Consider the following 11,363-nt stretch of genomic DNA (forward strand, 5'->3'; position numbering starts at 1 on the left):
TAATAGACCTTGTGCACGTCAAAATGCTAACTTCCGGGTTCTGACCGGGAGGGCTTACAGGTCCTTCCGGAGGCTATTTCGCAGCATGGATAACATGGAATCAAAAAAGAAAAACACTGTTTTCTCGGCAAAACAAAAAATCAGATTTCAGCGTGTTCAAGGTCGATATGGGAGGTACTGTAGTGTACCATTATGTTCGGCTTCTGGTGTTTATAACAGTTCTATAAGCCTTCACCGTTTTCCAAAAGACCGGGATTTGCGAGCTCAGTGGATTGCCAAAATTAGACGAAAAAAAATGTTTCACACTGAGCTGAGGATCGGGAATATTAGTGCATAGTCACTGATCAAACAGCAAATATCTGATAAACTATAACATCAATCCGTGCACTCTTCAATCATTTGTTATTCCGTTTTGACACCTAATCAAATATAGAGGAAATCCAAGCATTTACCATTTTGTTCAAACAAAACTACAAATATAAAATGTCTTGCTGAACTCAACTAAGTACCAAAGACTAAAGTGTAAAGTGGATTCTAGTAGCTAACTAAGCAAAAAATAGTAATGTATAAATACTATAAAATAAAATGATAAGGTACATGTTTGGCAAGCCCTACAGTTAAGCTAGTGCTAGTTATGTAGGATGCGATGCCACTTACCTTCAAAGTTATATATGTACTGGGATATATAAAATTTGAATCCCTTTTCCCGTTTGCTTTGAGGAGCTGACGAAAAATCATCAACAAGACGTTAAACATCGTCAACAGAAATTTTAGGCAAGTTGCCTAGGCATCTGGAAAAGTAAAGTGTACTGCTGGCTTCTTCCATTTTGAGAGCGCTGTAAGCGGGACCGGAAGTAACTGTAGCACCCGGAGTTTTTCAACCGGAACTAGCACATGCTATCATGCACAGGGTGTATTTTGAAAGAAAAGCAGTTTTTTTCAATCAAGATAACATTAAATGAATCAGAAATCCAGTCTAGACAATGGTAATGTGGTAAATGACTTTTCTAGCTGGAAACGGCTGATTTTTAGTGAAATATTGAAATATCTCCATAGGGGTACAACATTTCCAGCAACCATCACTTCTGTGTTCTAATTGTACATTGTGTTAGCTAATGGTGCTAAAAAGGCTAACCGATGATTAGAAAACCTTTGTGCAGTTATGTTAGCACATGAATAAAAGTGTGAGTTTTCATGGAAAACATGAAATTGCCTGGGTGACCGCAAACCTTTGAACAGCAGTGTATGAGTGCACTGGGAGAGAAATGGGGGAATAGTTTGTTCAGAAGGAGGCATGATGCAGCCCTGCTAACTGTTGGATGCAGTTTGTGAAAAAGTTCATGTATTTTTTATCTTCTCTTACTATTTTTGTTAATTTTCTTACTTTTTAAAAGAAAATTTGCTGTTTGTTTTAAGACTACCTGCACCATCTATGCGACACATGGATGTGTAATCAGGTTTATCCTGGACTAAGAGTTAAACGGACTGGTAAATAAAAGCCACAAAGTGATTGACTGGACCAAAGTTGCTGCACATTATCTGTAGCTACAGAGAAATACCAAGAGGTGGCAGTGTATGTTTAGACAACAGGAGCAGAGCCATCAGTAGAGCCACTGCAGAGAGAAGGGAATATTATAGTGCATCTGTTGAATTAAAAATGTGGGGGGAAAAAACACAGTATAACTGAAAAACACACCTCCTTCTTGTGTATTCAAGAATGTCATGTGGAAGCTGCATTCCATAAACAAAACTGTCATCCACAGTGTTGATATGATAAATATAATGACCTGAAGTCACAAAGACATTTGAAATGAACAAACGGGTGCCACATATATTACTTTTTTGTTTCTTTTTCTTTCAAATTTGTTAACATTTGAACAGCTGAATGAAGGATTGTTCCATCTTGCATTCAACAGTCCTGCACCTCCAAAATTTGTACAGTTGACTTTCAGTTGGCTCTGGCTCACTTCCCCGTAATTGCAAAACAATCTGCAGGATACTTCCTGCAAACTCTGACAAACCAGCCGCTTACACTTCCGAACACCTCCTGCTGAAGTTTCTGCGAATGAAGAAAACCGGTGAAGAACAAATTTGCATCAAAATCTTCATTTAGCTGTGAGAATAAAGTTGTGGAGTTAACGAATTCTGTCATGTGTCATTTGAACAACTCCTGATGTTTTGATTGACTTTTTTCTTATCAACTGCAGTAGATTTTGAATCCCTCAAGAAGATCTCAGTGACCTTTTTACCTCTGATAGAATCACAGGGTCAAAGCTTTGAGTCTGAACTGATGCTTTGAATCGGAAGTGAATTGAGGTCAGAAAAACAATACGGCACCTGAGGTATTACATCCGGTCTGTGAGTCTGTGGGGAGTTTAGCTGTGGTGAGGTGGGATTAATGACCCATTGTCAAGTCTGTCTGCTAATTTAAAAGCATGTAGAACACAAAGGTAAGTAAAACAAAACAAAACATTGTCTGGCAACTGCACTGTGTGTTTGTGTTGTGATGCATCTCCTTGACATTTTTACTTGCATTCTAAATGTAGATTTTGAGTGAAGACAAGGAGCTTGCAGTGCAAATCCATTGCAGAAACAGGTGGAGCATTGCTGGATATACTTCCTAAAACTGCAGTAGTATTTTCTAGATCATTCAATTTCTAACATTTGAAAAGCTTTGTATGTCTTATGATGTTCTAAAAGAGGAAATACTAGGAAGTCTGTTGTTTGTGAAAGACGAAGTGAGACTGTTGCTAGACAGAACATACATTTTTTTGGGGGGGAAGTAGAAATTGTGTGACAGCACCAAAAATAGTGTGAGCAAACTGCTTACCAAATATGGCTTAGTGGTATGAATATCAACACAATATTTCATGTCAACAATGAAGAAAAACACGCAGTGCATCTCCAACTGACATTGTTTGGTTGAAGAAAGTCAAAAATTTATTTCTTAGAACTTTCCACCTACCTCTATACCACATTGTGTATGTGACACAGTTAGGATTGTTGTCTGACCTTACCATAAAGATGGCGCTGCTGCTTCACTGCACACAGTTAAACTGTTTTGCTTACATTTATGCAAAAATAGCTTATGTGCAGGAGCAAAGAAGAGGTTGACAAATGAATACAAAAGATGAAATCAACACAGATAGTTTGGTACCTGAGTAACAAATGACCACATCCTCTTGGCAACAGACTTTATGGGAAATGTGTCATAAAATTAATCTATAAATACAACTGCAGTGAGACTACCAGTCACCTTGACCATGGTTTAATTTACTTGCTGATGTTATAATAAGGGCACAATAATGAGTAATTATTAAACAATGATATAAATAAGCCATCACTAATGAATTTATAAGCTGTAGACACTAAATAGACATTTGTATCATGGTGTAAAATTGGCTGTAGAATTGAACATACAGGGGTTGTGGAGACATATTGGCATTACCTACAGGTGCAGCATGCAAGATTTTTAACATAAATATGTTAGAATAAAGTCACACTTCCTCTGTGTGTGTGGTAATCTGAGCTTCTCTGTTCTATGTTTGGTCCATTTATGCATGTTAGTGCATGTGAGTCCTTCCCTTTGAAACTGTCGACACTTAAGGCTTCTAAACGGACTGAAAGTGACCTCCCACACTGCACTGGAAAAGCAAAAGTACATTCCAGTGTTTAGTCGGTGTCACAAAAATCCAATGAATTTTAAAACAAAGCATTTCATTTTTGTTTTTGATCTGATTTATATGCACACGTTTCTTTAAAGTGCTGTGTGGGAGTTTCTGCTGCTGTTGTGAGGTCCTGTTACTCCTCCTCAGTTTCTCTCCTTTCTTTTTGTGTTTCCAGCCTTATGGACAAACCGGAGAAAACTAAGTCCAACAAAATGTGGAAACAGACATGCAAAGAGTGGAGCTGACGTGAGGACGTGGACAGAAGGGGAGGCAGGTGAGGCAAAGACAGTGTTACTCAACTCAACACTAACTCAGCCACGGACTGGCAGGCCAATGAAAAAAAGTTGATCGGCTTTTTGGCAGACAGGCCAGAGACAGCAGCGCTAGAAGCCTTACAGAGTACACGCCCACCCTCCTGTCACTCACACAAAGCAAGTGCTCTGAGCTCTAAATCAGAAGGATGGGGATTGGTCAAAGTGACATTTTTTTTAGAAGAAACGTGTCATGATTGGTTAGTTGCTTTATGGCCCGCCCCTTCATAACGAGAACGGGGAAGCATGCACTGTAGAGCTGTGATATATGAGAGTGAGGCCAGAGAGTGGAAGGAGCGAAGATTATGGAGCGCCCTTAAGTTTACAAACTGTTGGTTCTTCTCACAAATGCATCATCAGACTTCAAAGGCCAAAATATAATAAAAAATGTCTGGCCCAAATAAGCTCCACAGGTGTCAGGTGGGTTGCAGGAAGCCTGAAAACGTTTGAGACCCCCTCTTCAGGTAGGATAGGCAGTTGACTTACAATTTTCAGTTATAAAATGAACATTGGTGTTTGCATATACTATTAGCTATGACCAGCTGACATCTAAATGATTTGCTGACAAAATAATATCTATTTTTTAATTCCACATGTTATATAAACAATAGGAAAAGGAAAACATTGGAAAAAATGGTGAGGGTAGTGAAGAGATTACAGAAGAGAAAAGTACTGGACTGTATGGAGCTGTCATTATGGTTGTGTTTAATAGACTTACTGTCTGTTTAGTAGTGTTGTAATTGCTATAACATAACTGTAAAAGGCATATTTTTGGAAGGAAAAAAAACAAAATTTTGGTGCATTATCCCACGTGACACAACCCTTGCGGTGGCGGAAGTGGCCTGACTGATTGGAAATCTCCCGGCCTGAATTTCTTTCCCAGTCCGGCCCTGGCTGTGTGCATGTGGTTTGGTACAGGGCAGATAAGCTGCTGTGGTTGTTTAGAGGTTTGCTGCTGAGAACAGATTCCTGAGCTAAGAAGAGCAGTGAGGGTGAGCCAGAAGTGAGTTCAGAAAAAGTGATAGTGGACTTGCTACTTTGAGTCTTTTCACTTTCACACCAAAGACATCCATATTAAAACCATTACAAATACACATCAAAGGAGCTTTTTATTCATCGATAGTTAAACACATAAGTACTTTTAACCTGGCAGAAATCTTTGATATGATAAAATGACTGATCAACTAGCAAACTTTTTATTAAACTGGAGTAATCACTCATCATTTGAGAGTAATGTGAATTAAAGATACACAAGATAACCACACAGCTAAAGTCCGTTAAAGTCATTTTAACTGGGCAAATGTGTTGTTTCCTAATATAGGCTTAATGTAACCAATGGCATTTACTGTCTTTATTATGTATAATGTGCTGCAATTTTACAATAGCACCCTTCAGACTAGAACACGCAGAAAAAACAAAGATCCATCATTCTTCCAAATTACTTTCTAATCTATTTAAAGCTGTCAGTGCCATTTTAGACATTGTTTTATCCTCTAATGTCAACACAACTGCCGAATACCAAGTGTAATGAATGAACAGACAGATGGACATTACTTGAGCTACAAACCCAGACTTACAATCCTGTCATTGTCTGTTTTTAAACTCTGTCATATTTTCATATTTCATTTTCTCTCAGTACCACTATCAACACATTTACTCATGAAATCCAGTTAACATAAGAATGTGGGTAATTCTGCAATCTTTAGTTGCACCCTTTCTTTTCGCAGTGTGTGTATTTATAGCATTTAGGAGACACAAGTCTGTACAGTTGCATTGTACAGAGACTCTCCTCCCAGCTGAAGACAAAAATGAATTCTTGGTATAAGCGAAAAGGTCTGGTACATGCTGTGTGTTTGTGGGTTTCACAGTCAGGAAACAGGACAAGTCGAAGGTGAGGTCACGGCCATTGTGCGTCTGTGTGTGTCTGAGTATAATAACTGATCTACCTCCACTTCCTATGATTAAAGGGTCATGAGTGGGCTCCCGGTGTCACAGTTCTGATCTTTATGGACAGATTTACTGTGGATAAATCAGAATCCAGAGGGGAAAGGTTGCAGTACACACCTCAACATCTTTAGATTTATTGTGGTAGCATATTAAAGTTTGTCTGATAAATCAAAAATCTATTCACTTTCTTTCTTTAAATAAAAGATGAAGCACATCCAATGTCAGCAGAGTTTCTGACTGCGTTCCTTCACTATGTTCCAAAATAAATCACGTGAAAAGACGTTCCACTGATGATGGTTTGTAGTGCTGCCTCTAGGTTTTCTACTCGTGTGTGTTTTGATTATTTCAGATGGTAAATATCCTCACCAGGTTTTGTCCATGGAACACGTACTGCATGTTATTCAACTGTATTGATGGAGTCATTTTTCAAGCAGGAGATCTTTTCTTACCGCAATAACAATGTGAAGATTACTTAGCAGCACTTTCCAAAGGCACTGGAGACAAATAATTCAGCACCAGGATCACGGCAAGCCATATTTCTCACAACTCATAACATCTTGTAGAAACACACAAGCAGTGTGGCACTGAAATTAAGTTTAGAGGAGTAGACTTGCAGGCCTCAACATCTTGTTTGGCTCAGTGCCACTTCCGTCTCTCACATCATTCAAACCTGGGTGTAGAGCCGGTTTTTCACAGCTTTGGTTCTTATCCAAAGTAGTTGGAGCAGCTGTGTTTGGACAGACAGGAATTCTCCGAGCCTTTTGGTGTGCTGAAAAATAGCCGGGCGGTACTGTAAATGACGTTCTTTTGTGCATTACGCAAATACCAGAAAGTGACTTGGATCAAATAGTGGTTAAGAATGTGTTCAGTGACATCAATCCTGGATTGTTTCAGTGCTAAGGCTGCAAAGAATGTAAATATGAAAGCAGGCAATGTCTGACCTACGTTGTAACAAAGCAAACATTTTCCAGCTTCCAGGAGACATGCTGATTTACATATGTGAATTTTATATGTAATATGGTTGTGTTTTAAACTGCTGATGTTGCAAAACATGATATTAAAGATGTTTACGTGACTTATGAATGATATCTTTCTTAATTTTCCAGCACATAATGCACAAAATAATGCAGGAGCCATAAAGAGGAAACTGAGTATGACTGAAAAAAACCATACACAGACATCAAACTAATTAATCTGTTACATGCCTTTACCTCAACCTACCTGTGTCTTGAGTCTGGCACCCTGGATGTAAATGCCCTAAGCAGCAGCAAGGTCACAGTTTGACTTGCTGGAACCATCTGCTGCATGTCATTCATCTTTTTTTCATTTGGAACATTCTTCTATAAAATATTTTCCAATTGAAACAAAGGAAACATGTTTTCAAAATTTAGAAAACGTTTTCCAGATGTAATTAAGGTGTCAGATGAGAGAACTTTCTCTGTAAGAGTTCCTGTAATGCGATGTATCAACGGAGGTGGAACATTCTGCCTGCTGACGTTTTTTTACGATGATGTTGAGCAAACACATTACTGAACCTAGAAAACATTCCACAATGTTCCACAGTGTTACGCAATGACAAAAGGAGTAAAACATTTATTTGTGAGGTATCCTACCATTAAAATTAACATTCTGGGAACTAAAGTGAACATTCCGTTTTTAGCAGGAAAACTTACTCAAACTGTAAGTGATGATGATGAGACTTTTACAAGCTGTGTGACAAAAACTGGTAATTGTGTGAGCATTGTTGAGGTTGTCTAACTAGCCATGACAGGTATTAATTAGCCTGCGTGATGTCTTTTGTAGCTCTGAAGGAGATGTGTCTAATAAAACAAAAAAATAAAGCATCCGCTGATGCCATCAGAGGGTTTTCAGTTTAGGTATTGAGACAAATTTTCACTTGAAAGTGTTTTAAATTAGAGCAAAAGTAGAGATGTGTGTGGTGATGAGACAGAAAGCATCACATGAAAGACACATTGTTTAGAATTATAGACATTACTGAAGTTTGACTCATTACAAGGGCTAAAGATAGGATAACCCAGTGTCTGTTGCATTACTTTTGACTTTTCTATTGTAATCTGTTCTTCAGTGTAATGCAGTCGCAACTATTCAGAGTTTCAAGCGGCTACTTTCAATTCAATTCAATTCAATTTTATTTATATAGCGTCAATTACAGTCAAATCGTCTCAAGACGCTTTACAGAACCCATATGCCTGACCCCCAGAGCAAGCCCAAAGGCGACAGTGGCAAGGAAAAACACCCTTTTAACAGGGAAGAAACCTCGAACAGAACCCGGCTCTAAATAGGGGGGACCCATCTGCCTGCTGGCCGGGCGGGTTGAGAAGGACAGAAGAGGGCAAGGGGGAGGGATGGGAGAAGAGGGAGGGGTGAGAAAGCAAGGAAAACACAACACACATTTGAATACATGCATGACAGGATATGTGACACAGACAAAGTATAAGCTAACATTGAAAACTGACTCATAGTTTACTCTTATGATGTACGGCTCTGACATTAAACATACTCCTTATATAGCTAGCAGTAAAATTCAAACAGTATGTAAGTTAGCATAACAGTATATTGAAGGCGATGCAGAGTTGACTCGTGGAAAAAGGGAATTGGAAGCAGAGGGCTGGTGGAAGGTCAGTAGCAGCATCCCACAGTGGACATGGTGGAGACTGGACCAGCTGGTGGAACATCGACCGCAGATCTGAAGCATCCAGCTCTGGGACCAGGGACACTCGGAGAAATAGCACAGGGGGAAACAGAGTGAATGTACTGCAATAACGGTATACATATTAAATGTAAAGGTAGATAGAGAAGGGCTCAGTGCGTCAAGAAAAGTCCCCCAGCAGCCTAGGCCTATAGCAGCATGACTAGGGGCAGAACGAAGGGACGTCCAAGAGGGGGTCAGCTGTACAATGAAGACACAAGCCGAACCTCTGTGGGTCACCCAGTCAGCCCCAACTATAAGATTTGTCAAAAAGGAACGCTTTAAGCCTGGTCTTAAAAATAGAGAGGGTGTCTGCCTCCCGAACCCAAACTGGGAGCAGGTTCCACAGGAGAGGCGCCTGATAACTGAAGGCTCTGCCTCCCATTCTACTTTTAGAAATTCTAGGAACAACAAGTAAGCCTGCAGTTTGAGAGCGAAGAGTTCTACTAGGATAATAAGGTACTATCAGATCTTTAAGATATGATGGAGATTGGTTATTAAGAGCTTTATATGTCAGAAGAAGGATTTTAAATTCTATTCTGGATTTAACAGGAAGCCAGTGAAGAGAAGCAAGTATAGGGGAAATATGATCTCTTTTGCTAACTCCTGTCAGTACTCTCGCAGCAGCGTTTTGGATCAACTGTAGATGTTTGAGAGAGCTATTTGGACAACCCGATAATAAGGAATTGCAATAGTCAAGCCTGGAAGTAACAAAAGCATGAACTAATTTTTCTGCATCACTCTGAGACAGAATGTTCCTGATTTTTACAATATTACGCAGGTGAAAAAAGGAAGTCCTACAGACTTGCTTTATGTGTGAGTTAAAGGACATGTCCTGGTCAAAAATAACTCCAAGATTCCTCACAGTAGTACTGGAGGCCAATGTGATGCCATCCAGAGTAACTATTTGCTTTGAAAGCGAGTTTCTAAGATGTTTGGGGCCAAATACAATGACTTCAGTTTTGTCTGAATTTAGCAGTAGGAAGTTAAAAGTCATCCAGGTTTTAATGTCCTTAAGACAATCTTGCAGTCTAGCTAACTGATCAGTTTCATCTGGCTTCATAGATAAATACAATTGTGTGTCATCTGCATAACAATGGAAGTTAATACAATGCTTCCTAATAATATTGCCTAAAGGAAACATGTATAATGTGAAAAGTATCGGTCCTAAGACAGAACCCTGAGGAACTCCGTGATTAACTTTAGTCTGCTCAGAAGAGTTATTGTTGACATGCACAAACTGGAACCTATCTGATAAGTAGGATTTAAACCAATCCAGTGCTGTCCCTTTAATGCCAATTGAATATTCTAGACGCTGTAATAAAATTTTGTGGTCGATTGTGTCAAACGCTGCACTAAGATCTAACAAAACAAGTATAGAGACTAGTCCATTATCTGATGCTATGAGAAGGTCATTAGTAACTTTCACTAGAGCTGTTTCTGTGCTATGATGCACTCTGAAGCCTGACTGAAACATTTCAAACAAATTATTCCTTTGTAGGTGTTCACACAATTGATTTGCAACTGTTCTTTCCAGAATTTTAGAGAGAAATGGTAGGTTGGATATCGGTCTATAGTTAGCTAACACATCTGGATCTAAAGTGGGCTTTTTAAGCAAAGGTTTGATGACAGCAACCTTAAAAGCCTGTGGTACATAGCCTGTTACTAGAGAGAGATTAATCAGATCTAACATTGAAGAATTAATTAAAGGTAAAATCTCCTTGAAGAGTCTAGTTGGGATAGGATCTAAAAGACATGTTGATGGTTTGGATGTAGAAACTGTTGAAATTAGTTCAGAGAGACATATAGGAGTGAAGAATTCTAAAGATTCATCAGGTCTAACAGCCAATTCAAAAGCATCTGTGACATTTGTAGGAAGGGCCAGATTAATTTCCACAGGAAATGAAAATCAATGTGAATTGTCTCCTCTAAATATGGTCACATTAGCTTGAGGATGCTTTTTATATAAATTTGTGAACAGGCAAGCTAATTAGAAACAAAAGAACAAATTGATCTTAAACAGCCTCTTCTAAAGTTATTGAAGTGCTTAATGGGGCGATTTACCAACACTTGACGCATCTGGTCGTCCTGAAGAGGCAAAAACTGCAGCTGATTGTTTTGCAGATGGTACCTGACAAGAAATGACAGATGACAGAAGTGGGATGAGGGGACAAAGGGTAAAAAATGAGGATGGATGGATGAAGGATGAACAGCAGCAGCATAAACTTATACGAGACGGAGAGAAGAGGCAGATGGGGATTGATGGACGAGAAAGAGGAGAGAGTGATGAGGGAAAGCAGAATGAGTGACAAGGAGGAGATAAAATGAGTGATGTAAAGAGAGGCAGAGAAAGAACAATAGCGGCAATGATGAGAGGATAGAGGAGGGAAGGAAAAGGAAGGTGCTGACTGGCAAAAAGTATGCCTATCTTTCTGATCGTATCCCTCATTCCTGATGTGTAAGCAGCCGACCTTTCATTTCGCTTCTTCACACCTGTCAGCACAAACAGAGACTCTTTGAACTTGTGAACAGATTGCATTTGTAATTTTGCAAGAAGCGATTCCTATTAAATTCATCCTCAAATGCACTCTGTGTTCGTGAGCCTGCATTTTTCCTTCCACCTCTTATCAGATGTCTCATACCAGATGGAGGTGTTGTGGAGAGACACAAACAAGGTGGACAGGAGTGATAAAGACAGTGCTGTGGATGATGAAAAAAATGACTGGC

Source organism: Acanthochromis polyacanthus, chromosome 17 (genome assembly GCF_021347895.1).
Source record: "Acanthochromis polyacanthus isolate Apoly-LR-REF ecotype Palm Island chromosome 17, KAUST_Apoly_ChrSc, whole genome shotgun sequence".
NCBI lineage: Eukaryota > Metazoa > Chordata > Actinopteri > Pomacentridae > Acanthochromis > Acanthochromis polyacanthus.